Source organism: Gavialis gangeticus, unplaced genomic scaffold (genome assembly GCF_001723915.1).
Source record: "Gavialis gangeticus isolate Ggan-Ray unplaced genomic scaffold, GavGan_comp1, whole genome shotgun sequence".
In the NCBI taxonomy this organism is placed as follows: domain Eukaryota; kingdom Metazoa; phylum Chordata; order Crocodylia; family Gavialidae; genus Gavialis; species Gavialis gangeticus.
The window spans coordinates 52101054-52114675 of record NW_017729022.1 but is presented as its reverse complement, the minus strand read 5'-3'; positions in this window follow the sequence as shown (position 1 = coordinate 52114675).

Genomic DNA, 13622 nt, shown 5'->3' with positions numbered 1-13622 from the left:
ACCCAATCACCTACCGATACCCCACACCCTCCACAATATACAAGAGTAGGAATTCATTTTGAGCCATTATGCAATCACCTCTATATACACAATGGAAACACACACACACACATCAGGACAAAAATACCTTTTTAAAATAAAATGAAAATATGTGATTGTGGATGTTTGATTTTTAATATATAATTTGGTTTTTTTCCAGTTCCAAGATGGCAAACCCGCTTCCCAAAAGGAGTACTTCCAGGGCAAGGGGAGGGCTTTCTGGTGGCAAAGATCAGGGGTTAGGGGTCCCAAGATGATGACCAGGGGCGGGGCCCCTGTGAAGGGGTGGGGCTACCCTTGTGGCCCTCAACAGCTCACCAAAACTCGTTAAGCGGCCCTCCAGCCAAAATAATTGCCTGCCCCTGGTCTATGGAGTTTACAGATTGGTCTGAAAGACAGCCCTACCTATTTTACATCCAAGAGAGAGCCCTGATTAGAAAACCTGAAGACCTACACTTCAGGCTGTGATCATGCTAGTTCTTGTTGAACCTATAAGCAAAATCATCCTTGGATATGGAAAACTCCTGGAGAAAAGCAAGCAGTACAGGAAGCAGTGATGAGTTAGTAAATGACATTCTTCCCTTTGAATCTGTCTAACAGTGTGCTCCAAATATGTTGGCTCAGTAACTAAGCCTGATTCTTTCCTAGTACCTACTGCTTATAAACTGATCCATCTAGGCCACTACTCTGAGCCAAAAGACAGAGAACCTCTCTGGAATGCAGATCCAGATCAGAACATTGCAGCTGGCCTTTGGTATCGATAATGGATCAAATCAAAACTGAACAGACCCATAGTTAGAGTATTAAAAAGTTAGAATCCATATCTGAATATTGCAGGTAAAACCCTAAAAGTCTCTAAAAGTCACTGTCTGCAAAGTAGCTCAGTCCTCCACATCATTTACCAGGAACTCCTCTCTCCAGCCTGGGAGGGGCCAGTATCTCACAGGAATCTGTCAGCTGGAAACACACATCACAGCTGAACTCCTGCAGAACCACATCTGCTACTTCGTCCCATCACTCCCAACTTCTCTATGATTTCATTCAACTGAAATCACAACAGCTTGTCCAAGCCTACGCAGGCAGGGCAGATCCTTATATAGCAAGTTGGTTTTAAATACATTTGGGGTGGAGATGGCGGCAGTGGGGACAGTATGCTTAAAACACAAAAACTTGAGCCTGTAAACTAAAGCTTCTGTTCAGTGCTGAGAAAGGAGCAGTCAGACTGATGGAGAACCTCCACCTGGTAGGAGGAAAAAATAGCATGACAATCCCATCAGATGAGAAACTGAATCTAATTGGTCAAGTGAGAGTGGCTGTTGCAGGGAAAGCCTGTTATGTCCATCCATGGTATTTGCTGAAGATAAGCACCCTGCTTTCATCACCACGTTTCTGTGCAGGTCATTTCTTGGCCAACTGCATTTTCAAGAAACAGCACCATGATCTCTTAGCCATAGGGGCTTGGAAAAACAACCACACCTCCATCCCACACTTCGCATCTCAAGCTCACACATTTGTCCTCTTATCAATCACTTCCACATGTTACAATGGAACAGAAGAATTCATTTCTCCTACATTCATGCACCCCTTTATTTCCCTCCTCTCTAACAGCTGCTGGATCCTTCCTGAAATGAGAGACCTGGGTAGAGGAGGTTCTTTGCAGAAGGCAAGCTGGTTTCTACGTGGGTGAGATTGCTGTTGTGAGGACTTGAGAGAAGGAGAAAATCTCTTCTGTTACTATGCAGGGATCTGAGGCCGTCGTTGGGGGAGAAACAGAATTCCATAAAAGGAAGAACGAGTCTGCCTGCAGCCATAGCACCTCAGCTCTGATCGTGTTGGATTATACAACACAAGCATCAGCAGGTCTGGTCAATATCTGGAGGAGAGTTTTCCAAGGTAAAACACAGGGGGCTGCAGGAAGTGGGTTTACAGTGACATAGTAGAAGGTATTTTTCCTTTTGCCTCAGTGGTAAATACAGCTCCCCATCATGTTTCATTTCTCAACCACAATAAGGAAGCCCACTGAAGTCAGGAACTGTATCAGTGCACGTCACTAGTGTAAGAGATGCTAACCAGTTCTTTCCTAATCCCAAAGCAGGCAAATAGATAATGCCCTTTTAAGGTTTTTCCCCTATCTTCATCTGGCTGCAGAACGTTCTTCTCTCCCCATCCTCAACTGTTGTGGCCTGTTAAGTGACTGCCTGCCCCAGGGGAGTTTGGATTTCTGCACTGGACAAGTGGTTCCTATGTTACAAAAATTATAAGACACTTCAGGACACTTCAAGTAGAAACCAAAGGAACCACTGCAGTGCTACCACTCTCCAGAGTCTAAAAAAGGTATACGTGTCTCAAAGGAGAGAGATACAGAGCAAGTTTATCACATGACCTCCACCCACCTGATCTACTATTCAAGTCAAGCCTTTTCCTTTGGGTAAAAAAAATGAGTAAAACCATGAGAGTTCTGCCCTGTCGTTGTATAAAAAATTGTTATCCGCTTCACCATTTAAATCTAGCCAGTTCCTCAAGTGAAACGTAGCAGCTGTTTAGCCATGCACAGCAAGTTAAACACAGCTGTTTAGCTACACAACAGGAAGTGGTCCAGACTGAATAGGAAGAGAAATTTCTGTAAAACAATGCCGTTTTCTGTAACGGAATTTGGCTGGGAAACTCAAATTAATCCCCAGCTCTTACAATAAAGGCTCTGGCATTTCTGAATGAGCATAACAGATAATGACCTCCGTTCCCTGCATCATCAGAAAGATGTTACCACCAGAGGACCATCATGCCGGGGCCTTGGCTTATTATGGATTCTGAGGAAGAGCTCCACACTCAAAATCAGCAGCATTTCTTCCTGTAGCCGCCTTGGTCTCCCATCTAAGCACAGCCCAGTCCCAACAGCGCTCTACTTTTAAAACTCGGCATCTAGCAGCAGTACAACTCTAGTAACAAAATAATGTGGGGTTGCCACAGCATGCTTGCAACATCCCCCCACCCTCAAAACAGAAGAAACAATGTATTTCACCCCAGGGCACTTCACCTGACCTGACTAGATGATTGTTGATTTCTTTCCCTATACGGATTTGATTAACTTGCTGGAGGCAACTGGGAGGAAAAGAATGGAAAGGGGTGGAGGGAGATAGCAAAGTAAGGCTATGCTGCTCTTCAGCTGGTGAAGTGATAAGACAGGAGGGAGAGGAGTGTGTCTGCATTAAGAGGCCAGGAACTGAAGAGCAAATGAAGAGTATATTTAAAGATAGCACAAATCCTTGATAAAGCCTCTTGGAAACTTGATGAAAATTTCAAAGTGTATCAGGAAGTAAAAGCTGGGACATATTAAAAAATAAATCCACGAGGCAAGAAAAAACTTAGATGGGGAAGAGCCATAGACAGCTGGTATGTACATACGCCCACATGTAGGCACTCTGGGAAATAAAATTTACACCTTTGGAGACTGGGGATGTGATTATACAGTTATGTACTTATCCCACCTATTTAAGATCAAGGCACAAGTACTGGGCTATAAAGATATCATACAGACTTATAACCACTACAGTGGACCTTCAGTGTGGTGTCAATCCAGTAGAAGAAGATAACATTTCTACATCAACAACCTGAGTTCCTGTAAACCCTAGTTTTCCCCAGGGTCTCCCTGCAGGGAAAAATTAAACCTGACCCTGCTTAGCTGGTAAAGGGTGGGATGATTATAATCTCTGGAGAATTCACCTAGCATTCAACAGAAGTGTCAATTCTCATTCCTTCTCTTCAAGGATTTTGCCTCCTCCTCTACTTCCACCACTGTTTTTTTCCCCCAAAACAGGCCCATAATTAAGTCTGAAATTGTATTGGGGACTTTATCATCTTTGCAAATACAGAACATACTGTCTGGAGACAGAAACTCTTTCAATAAAAATTAATTAGCTGCAGCTTTTGTCCCAGTCCCACTGGTGGTGCGGGGAATACATTATGAAGATGGAAGGGGAGTGGTAGCACACTCGTGTGAGGGGCACGCTGTCGACAGGTGCCACCCAGCTCCCCTCCACACCATTTGTAGGCAAGCATCACACTGGGGGTCAGTCCAGACTATTTTTTCTTTCTTTGGGGGGGAAGAGGGTTGTTTGCTTTGTTTTGTTCTGTTTTTGTTGTTGCTGTTTTGAAGCAGCAGACTGCAGAGAGAAAGGAGCAGCTCAGGCATTTGGGGGAAATTTAGGAAGAAAGTATTCTTGAGATACGGGCAACCCCCGCTTAGCGCTTTTAATTGGTTCCAGAAAAACTGAGCGCAAAATGAAACCCATTTCCCCATAGAAATTAATGTAAATAGAGATTAACTGGTTACTGCCTGCCCTGCCGCTACCTCTCCCCACTCCCCCACCCACCTGCCGGGGCTCCAGCCCCACATACCAGCCTGGGCCTGTGCTCCTGCTGCCCTGCTCTGGGCCCCCACCGGTCCTGGCCCTAGGCACTGGCATGGGTCCCACGCTCATGCCCGGCCCCCCCTCACTGCTCCCGCCTCTCCCCACCCCCCTCGCCTGCTCACTGGCCTCTCCAGCCGCACTTGCCAGCCTGGGCACTGGCACTACTGCTGCCCTGCTCTGGGCTCTGCCCCTGCCGCCGGGCACCAATGCGGGCCCCACTCTTCTGCCACCCCACTCTGGGCACAGACACCCACCAGCCCTGGCTCCAGGCACTGGCGTGGGCCTCGTGCTACTTGCCTCTGTCACCGTCGCCTCGCCCGCTCCAGCCCAGGCACCAGTGCTCCTGCTGCCCTGCTCTGGGTGTGGGCTTCCACTGGCCCTGGCACAGGCCCCACACACCAGCGCAGGCCCCATGCTCCTGCCCCTCACCCTGGGTGCGGGCCCCTGTTGGCCCTGGCCCCAGGCACCAGCTTGGGCCCCACACTCCTCCCCTCTTTTGCAGCTGCTTGTCTCTACCCCGCCACCTGCTCTGGCACCATGTGTCAGCCTGGGCCCATGCTTCTGCCATCCCGCCCTGCACCCCCATGCCTGCCTGCCCACTCACCTCCCACTTGCTGCTGCCACCACTACTGCTTCTTCCTGCCCACCTGCTTGCCGAAACTCTGATTCCACTGAGCGCTATAGCGAAACCAGCCGAGCACTCAGTGGAATTGGGTATCAATTCTAAATGAGCACTATAGCGAAATAGTGCTAACTGAAACTGCGTTAAGCGGAGGTTGCCTGTAAAGGAATGACACATAGAAAGCCCACCGCCCCTTAATACCTCTCCCTCCCAGAGGGAACTTGAGCAGTAATGTGTCTGTAACTCTGCACTTAGTGAGAAGCTGAAGCAGTGGGGGGCCCTAGGGTTGTTGAGGCCCTGGGCATTTGGGTCCCCTTAGAAGCTTAATTTTGATGACCTATAAGCAAGTTGGACATTTTTTATTTCAATTTCATTTTGCCCTAACCATGCAACTGCAATGAAAGTATCTTAATACAATACTGATAATACAAATATTCAGTGTACTTAAGTTTTATTTTTATAAGTGTGGGGCCCTGGGCAGTCACCCAGTTTGCTGTCCCCTAAGGCCACTGCTGGCTGAAGGAAAGCAAGGTAGGTTTGCAGGGAGTTATGCGTAACCCCCTTACAGCTCCCACCAATACAGCCATGGCACCAGCCATTTTGCATTCAGAGTTTGTTTGCTTCAATACCTAAAAGGCAGCAGCTGTTGGATGGCAAGTTCATGAGTAGGAAGAAAGTGCACTAGCCACGTCAAATGCAGACCCAAGTGTGCTATGGGCAGGGATCCTCCAATATACCCCTCAGGGGGCTCCAATACATCTGTCCCACCCTCCAGCAGGGACTGAAAAACCCCCAAACCAAACTCCCTCTGCTCCCTTCCCCCCCCTCCTATTCTGAAAACAGCTCAGAGGCTGGCTGGCAATGCAGACAGAAGTTATGGAAGCCACTCTGTTTTGAAACATCTTCATCTGACCCCTCGTGCAATGAAGGTTCAGATTTTTGCCCAATCAGCCATTTTTTAATACATCTGCAGCTGTGCACTTATGTTTTGTCATGGCTATAAACCACTTTCTGTGGCCAGATCGGGCAAAAATTGTCACTTCTGTCTGCACCCCTAGTTCCCATTTATGGAGTCACAGTGGCACATGTGTCAACAGCAGAGAAGCAAGCAATGGCCATTTTAAACCATGCACCATCATTTGCTCCACTGCCACCGGTCTAAATAGGGCTGATGAGGCTCCTTGTGGCTCAGATCTGACCCAGAGGTTCAGGTGAGTTTGACACTCCTGAACTGCATCATCTAGTCTGACCTCTTGTATAACAAAAGTCAGAGCACTTCATGCAGATGAGCCCTCAGCCTTGCAAATAACCTCACTTAGGCTCATTATTTACATGTTTATTGTGTTTAAGAATGATGGTGACCTGCATTCCTACAAACTGGTTCAGCACGTGCAGCGTTGGTCTTATATGGTAGGCAACACGGGCAACTGTCTAAGGTGCTGTGGTCAGGGGGGCATCACATGCACATGTGTGCACACACACACTCACAGAAGCGCTGTCCCCCAAACCTATCCCAGGCAGCAGGAGCAGTGCCCAGACCAGCCTGCCTCCCACTTCTAGCTGCCACTCAGGAGAAGCTGGGCTGGGCAGTACAGGCAGCAGCAGCAATGATGCTGGATGAGTCATTCTGGAAGGTTTGAACCCTACTGAAGAGCATTGGGTCTCAATGGAAAACACATCGATTCCAAGTAATCTCCATGCCTTGTGCAGTAGGGGATGCTTTGGAGGAAATCCTGGAAGCATTGACACTGACTAAGGAATAAAAAAGTAATTATGAGAAGGTGAAAAAAGCCTTTGATGCTCAATTTATTGGGAGGCATAACGTGATATATGAGAGATTTAACCAGCATTATCAAGAACCAGATGAGACTGCCAAGTCCTTCGGAACAGCTGTGCATAGCCTTTCAAAGCCCTTCAAGTTCACTCAGCCACAGGAAGAATTTATAAGAGGCAGGATCATTATGGGCACAAGAGACAAGAAGCTGTCGGGCTTTCTTCAGCTCAACCCCAGACTGACCTTGGCAAAGCACAAATAAAGCAAAGATGCAGCAGTAAGGGGAGGGGGGAAGCAGACTAGTGGGGAACTGACTGGCTTGACCCAGCTGATGGCAACTCTTACGCATGTCAAGAGAAGAAATCTTAGGTCACATTCAGTAATATGTTGCAGTCACAACATACAGCTGTAAAACAAGCTTAACTGGCTGGTAGCACAAAGTAGCCAGAGCAGATCAGTAATCCAGTCCAGTATTTCCACATTCGGAGCAATGAAGCAGGTCTTCAAATGAAAAGGAGAGGTCAAGAAAGCTTTGCCAAGCCAGCAAAGATTTGACTAAGGAAAGCTGCAGTTGACATAAGAAATCATTGATCCATGCACAACAGCAATGCCCAGCAAGGCAGGAGAGAAAAATCCACAGAGGCGGCAATCAAATGGTGGCCTGTTTGTCTGCTGAAGCCAGGAACACAATCTGGGATGGCACAGGGACATTATGATAATATTTAGCAGTTTAAAGCCCTTTTCAAAGTATGTTCCAAGTGCTGTGCAAATATTAACTAATCCTCATGATACCCTTGTCAGCCATAAATGTTGTTATACCCATTTTATAAATGGGAAAACAGAGAGGCCAAAGTGTTTTCCTATGCCCACACAATGTTCCAATAGTACATCTAGGATCAGGCCTCTAGGCTGCTTTGTGCATGGCTACAGATAACACTTCTCCTGCATCTTCTGTCAAAGGATCTCAAGGCATTTTTACAGACATTGCTGACTTACATATTACAGCATCCTTCTACGGTAGGTAAGTATTATCATCCCTACTTTACAGATAGGAAAATGGAGGAATAGGGGGTTTCAAAATAGGTCACTGTTGTGGATGCCTAACTTGGGACAACTTAAAGAACTGACAGTTTTCCAGGAAGCTTTTAGCATAACTACAAATAGAATTTAGATCTTGAAAGCCACTGATGGGATTGGCCTAGAACAGCCTTTCTTTCCCCCAAGAAAATGTCCTCAATACAGAATACCCTTTGGGCAAAAGCAAGTGAAATGTCACAAACTCCACTAAATCCAGGTGGGATCCCAGCTGGCAAGAAGGACAAAAGTCATAGCAATTCAGGGAAATTGGATTTATTTCTGGCTGAGTTTTAGAGATACTGTGGCCAAAGCCAATTTTGTCGCTTTCCAGTCGTCAACCTGTACGGAGCCAGGGACAGTCTGGGGAAAAGCGTTAAGACACAAGCATGACTCATAACAAGATGTCCAGTCTAGCCTGGTTGCACTGATACAGGCAGTGTGCTAAGCTACATAATATCCAAGGATTGTAAAAGATGTTTTGATACCCATCAGTTTAATGGGAACCAGTGAAGCTGGCAGGTCAGTATTTCCTCCCTGCTTTGGTAGAGTTAATTTATTTTCTACTTAGAAAGTCCCTGAGCCAAACAGGGCAGCTGCCTTCCCTCCCCTGCCAAGCCCTATCTCTTTTATTTCCATATTTCTCAGGGTCTGCTGGATTTGGCTCAAGAACGCCTCAACAGAATCTGTCTCTGGGGAAAAAAAGCAGCCCCTGAGAAAGGGCAATTAAAGGCTATGTTCATTTCCTCTCCTTAATTGGCAGCTACGCTCAGAGACAAGGCTGTGCCGCCACGCGGAGCGCACAAGATGCTTCACAATACAGTTGAGAAGATACTCTTAAAAGAACATACCTTTTTTTGGGGGGGTGGTACAGAGAGACATGTGCTTAAGTGGAATTTCATGCAGCTGAGAGGTGCCAGTGTAACAACCCTAGGTCCTGATTCTTTGTGTCCAACATATGAACAACCCCTGTTGATCCCAGAGGGGGGGCAATGTGTGTTTGCAGGGGTGATGATAAGGCCCCTTGAAGGATGACATCTTGCTCTGTGGATAAAAGAAAGTACAGCACACCCAGTGTCAGTACCTGCTTCTCCTGCACTGCCTCCACCCCTTTTTTGAAGGGATAAGTTGGCCCATTTGGTCTCTGGCATCTCATCAGAGACTGCCAACAAAAATACAATTTGTTCCAATTTCAGTGGGCTTTTTTGTGCTGACCACTAAGAAATGATGACAGAGTTTACAAGGCTGTAATGGAATAATTTCCCTCTTGCATAAATTTCCTGTCTATATAATGTGCAACCATATTAGCTTGAGCTACAGCCATATCCTCTCTCAAGAAAAAGAATGCAAGGCAGTATTAAGGAGGTTATCCTGGGAGTCCCAGCAGGGTCTTAAGGGATACTGTGCTGCTACAGGGTCTGTCATTTAAAATTAAGTATAAAACTGATGTTTCTTTGCCCCATCCAAGGGCATTAAGGAGCCTGAGAAGGACTTCCTGCATGTGTAAGACAGCTTGCCACATTCTGGCCAAAGTCCAGTTTGGTTAGTTCCACTAAATGTATTTAAATAATCCCAAATGCATCTGAAGTGGATATGGCATTCCCATTTGTGCAGGGATGTGTACACTAAGAGCATACATATGCATCCATACAAGTCTGAGAAGAGTATACATATTATGAGATTGGTGAGAAATGCTAACACCTGGCAACAGATGTATGGTGCCTGGTTCAGTGGAAGTTCTCATCAATTTGCTTGGGTCATATGAGCACCATTCACATGACCAGGTGTGCTGTGACTTCCCCACCATGCTGCAGCCACTGACTTTTCAAATCCAATAAAGTCTCTGAGATGGGGACCAGGTATTCCTTCTGTCTGGTCATATATCAGCTAGCAAAATAGGATCTTTTTCTTTCTAGATGTATAAGGGCACACAAACATAGGAGTGATAGCCACAATTAATAATGGCAACACAGACTCACTCCATCACCCACCAAAAAACTGAAGATGATGGTGGCTGACACATGGAAGTTGGATTTTAACTTCAAAGCCTTTTACCCCAGCTAACCCAAAAGCTTTCTTGATGCTAATGTTCCCTCACAGGGTCCTAGAGTTTGGTATTAAAATAAAAGGAATTAAAGAGATTTGTGCTGCAGTATAGGAAGACAACTCAAGGCAGGACTGCCTGAAGGATATAAAGTACATTCATCTTGTCCACAGATGAATGAAACGTTATCAGTAGAGCCAGAGAGGATAATTTGACCTTTCTGTCTCTCTCTCTCTGTCTGCATCTCATGAAAAAAATCCTTCTTCAGTTCTATCAATAAACTCAAGTTTCCTTCTGTTCCCTGGGGCATGAGGAGAAAGGATAAATGAAGGCACCCCAACACACAGAAAAGGCACTCAGCATGCAGTATAGCAGCTAGGGAAAGTGAGTGGCACAGAGTGGCTTAATTCACAGAGTGAAAAATAGGCAGGCTTGCCTTCACCCTGTGAGAAGGCAGTGTCCAGAGACTGATCAATATGAGATGTTCACTCTGCCATCAGAAAGGAAGAAGAGACAACTCAACACATGTAGGAAACCAGCAGGTGCTGATGCATATGAAAGATGAATCAGAACTCAATGGTGTAATCGAAGATGAGGAAAACCAAGGTCTCTGCCACCAAGGGATAGAGACTTGGACTTCCAGGTTGCAAGCATCCCCATGGCACAAACAAGCTCTCAGCAATGGAAATGTATCAAAGACCATGCAGAAAGCCCAAATGCTGACTGCTGACAGCTAAGTTGTGAAAAGCAGAGCGGTTTGAATCATGGACTCCTCAAGGCAGGAACCTGGCCTTTAGTGTATTCTGTCTTTTTTTTATTGAGGGCCTGACAACACTTTTAAATAACAGAAAGAAAATAAATGCTAAGTTTGTAGTGTCCAGAGGAGTCCATTAATAGCAAATATGGCTAAGAAGCAAATTGACCAGAGGGCTTTAAATATGGCTTGGCATGGAGCACAGCACGCACCACCAATATCTGTCTAACCCACTACAGAACGTTTTGCAGTGCTCCTATAATAAATGGTCTGAGACAAGCAATTAGCCGTGTTATTCTGAAGTCAGGAAGAAGGCAAGGTAGGGTGACACCTTATAGACTAACTGATTCAGAAGGGCATAGGCTTTTGTAGGTGAGAGCCTAATTCATTAGATGCAATGAATGGACTTGGTGATCAGAGTTTTACAGACAGCAGAGCACCAGTGTGAGATGTGAGACCAGGCTCCATCACTTCTGGAGTTACAAAGCCATACATAAATCCCCAGATGCTCTCCAAAAAATCAGGAGCAATTACCAGATCATCACCTCCCCAGCCCTTAAACAACAAGTCTTTCCTCCTTAGAACAACAGGCAATCAGACTACTTCCTTAGAAGAGCAGGTTAGACAAACACTTGGATGAGTGGTTTTTAGTTAGGGATGATCCTACGTTGAGCAGATGGTTAGACAGGATAACCTCTGTTTTTATAGTTTCATAGTTGATAGGGTCAGAAGGGACCTGAGCAGATCATAAAGTCCAACCCCCTGCCATGGCAGGAAAGAGTACTGGGGTCAAACAACCCCAGCAAGGTGATTGTCTAACCTCCTTTTGAAGACACCCAGGGTAGGAGCAAGCACCACTTCCCTTGGAAGCTGGTTCCTCACTGCCCCTGACTGATAGCAGACTTGCAGTCTAACATTCGCTTCTATTGTATCTTAAAAACACCATTGTGGTAGCTTGTATCAAACAGATTTTTTTTTAAGGAAGGAACTATAAAAGACCTAAAAACACCAGTCATTGATGTACAGTAACAACATGGAAGTGTCCTCTGGACAAGTCCCTGATTTATACAAGCCACTCAGCTCCTATTTTGTCATGATCATCAAATGTTACACAGCTGTGCAAAAAGCATTATCTTCATCCCAGATAGCAATTCCTGTTGAGACATTACTTTGTCCTGTCAAGACCAGGTGGATGAGGCTGTTATGTAGAGATGGGGCAGCAACTCCAAATGCTCAGAGACAAAGTCTGTTGGACCACACAGTGCAATTTAGACTAGCTCCAGGCAGGCTTAAACAGCAACATGACCCCTTCTCCCTTGACAGGCCCCATCTTATGCAATTTTCTTCTACCCCAATTCCTGCCTCTGTAAAATGAGAATAATGATACTGACCTCATTTCTGAAGTGCTTTATGAAGTGTTGAGATGCACTATGTAAGCACCAGGTATTGTCACGACTGCCATAAAAGTCCCTCCCTGAATTCCCCCCACTCTCACAACACCTTTCCTTTGTACAGAAAACATTTCCTTCAGTGCTGTTGTTCTCAGTAGTATAACTGAAGGGGAGCGGAAGTGATCAAGTCACCAGCCCCAGAGTACCCATTTAGAGGAGGTACCTACACCCCAAGTGCAGCAGCCCATGCCCCAGCAGCAGCAACAGTAGCCTGTATGTAGTAAGGCTCCCCAAGAAGTAGCATGACTATGGGTGGGCAACCAGGACACCAGCCCCAGGCATCAACTTGGGAGGATGCAAGAATGGAAACTGCTGTTGGTGAAGGCCCAGCTACTACTGGAGCTGGGTCAGCTGCCGCTGCATCCACTACCACAGCTGTCATCCATTGTCTCTCTGGCTTGGCACCCCCATCCCCCTCTGGTCTCCAGGATTTCCGATTCTGCCCAGGGCACCAAAATTTTTAGTTATACCTCTGGCTGTTCTGCCTCTCTCATCACTGTCTGCTATGCTATGTGTGTACATCCCCTTCCCCATCACTGAGCTCTGCACAAAGTGGCCAGGATGAGGCCCCTACCTTCTAATCCCAGTTCGGCCATTTGCTCTTTGCTTGGCCTTGGACAGGGCCTTTAAACAGCTTCCATCTCTGTAAAACAGAGCACCTGGCTCAGTAACTGTCCAAGGCTCAATCCATACAAGTTTGTGGAGCACAGGAAATCCTCAGATGGCAGGCTCTGTATAAATGCTCTATATTATAAGCCCTGAGAAAGCACCAGGAATAGCCTGACCCCTTAAATGCTTGGCAGAGTCAAAACCAGGGGCTTCTCTCTGCCCAACCCACCTGCCTCTTCACAGATTCACAGAAGTTTAGGGCTAGAAGAGACCTTGTGAAATCATTGGGTCCAACCCCTCTGCAACCCATCGACTTGAACAAAAAGAAGTTGAACCTCTCTAATAAAAGTTGGGGTCTTTGGAGGGAGGGAAGTGGCTTAAAACACTGAAAATCCATAAGTATCTGCGAGGCTGAGAAGTGGGAAAACATGTTCAGGAAGAACAGTACAAGCACAGCACGAGTGCATCACAGGGATGCAAGGGAAAAATAAAGCCATCATCCACTCCATCAAGAGCTAGGGAACCATCCCTCTGGTGCCTCCACCTACTGCTACAGCTGCTTTTACTTGAAATAAAAGCCTCATTTACAGCAAGGAGTGCAAGTGCATTAATGCCAAAGGTTGAGCAAATCTGTGAGAGAGAGAGGGAGGAGTGCCTGCAGGAAGGGGGAAGCTAGGGAAGCCCCTGAGAGATGGTGGCTGCACCACAGCCAGGATGGCAGCCGACGATGCGGAACCAAAGCCCCAAACAAGTTCATGTAAGCTGACCTGCTGCTTTGCATGATCATGTGCAGTTATTTTTTTTATTTTTTTGTGATTACTGAATAAGACCTGTGGTTTGGGTGAG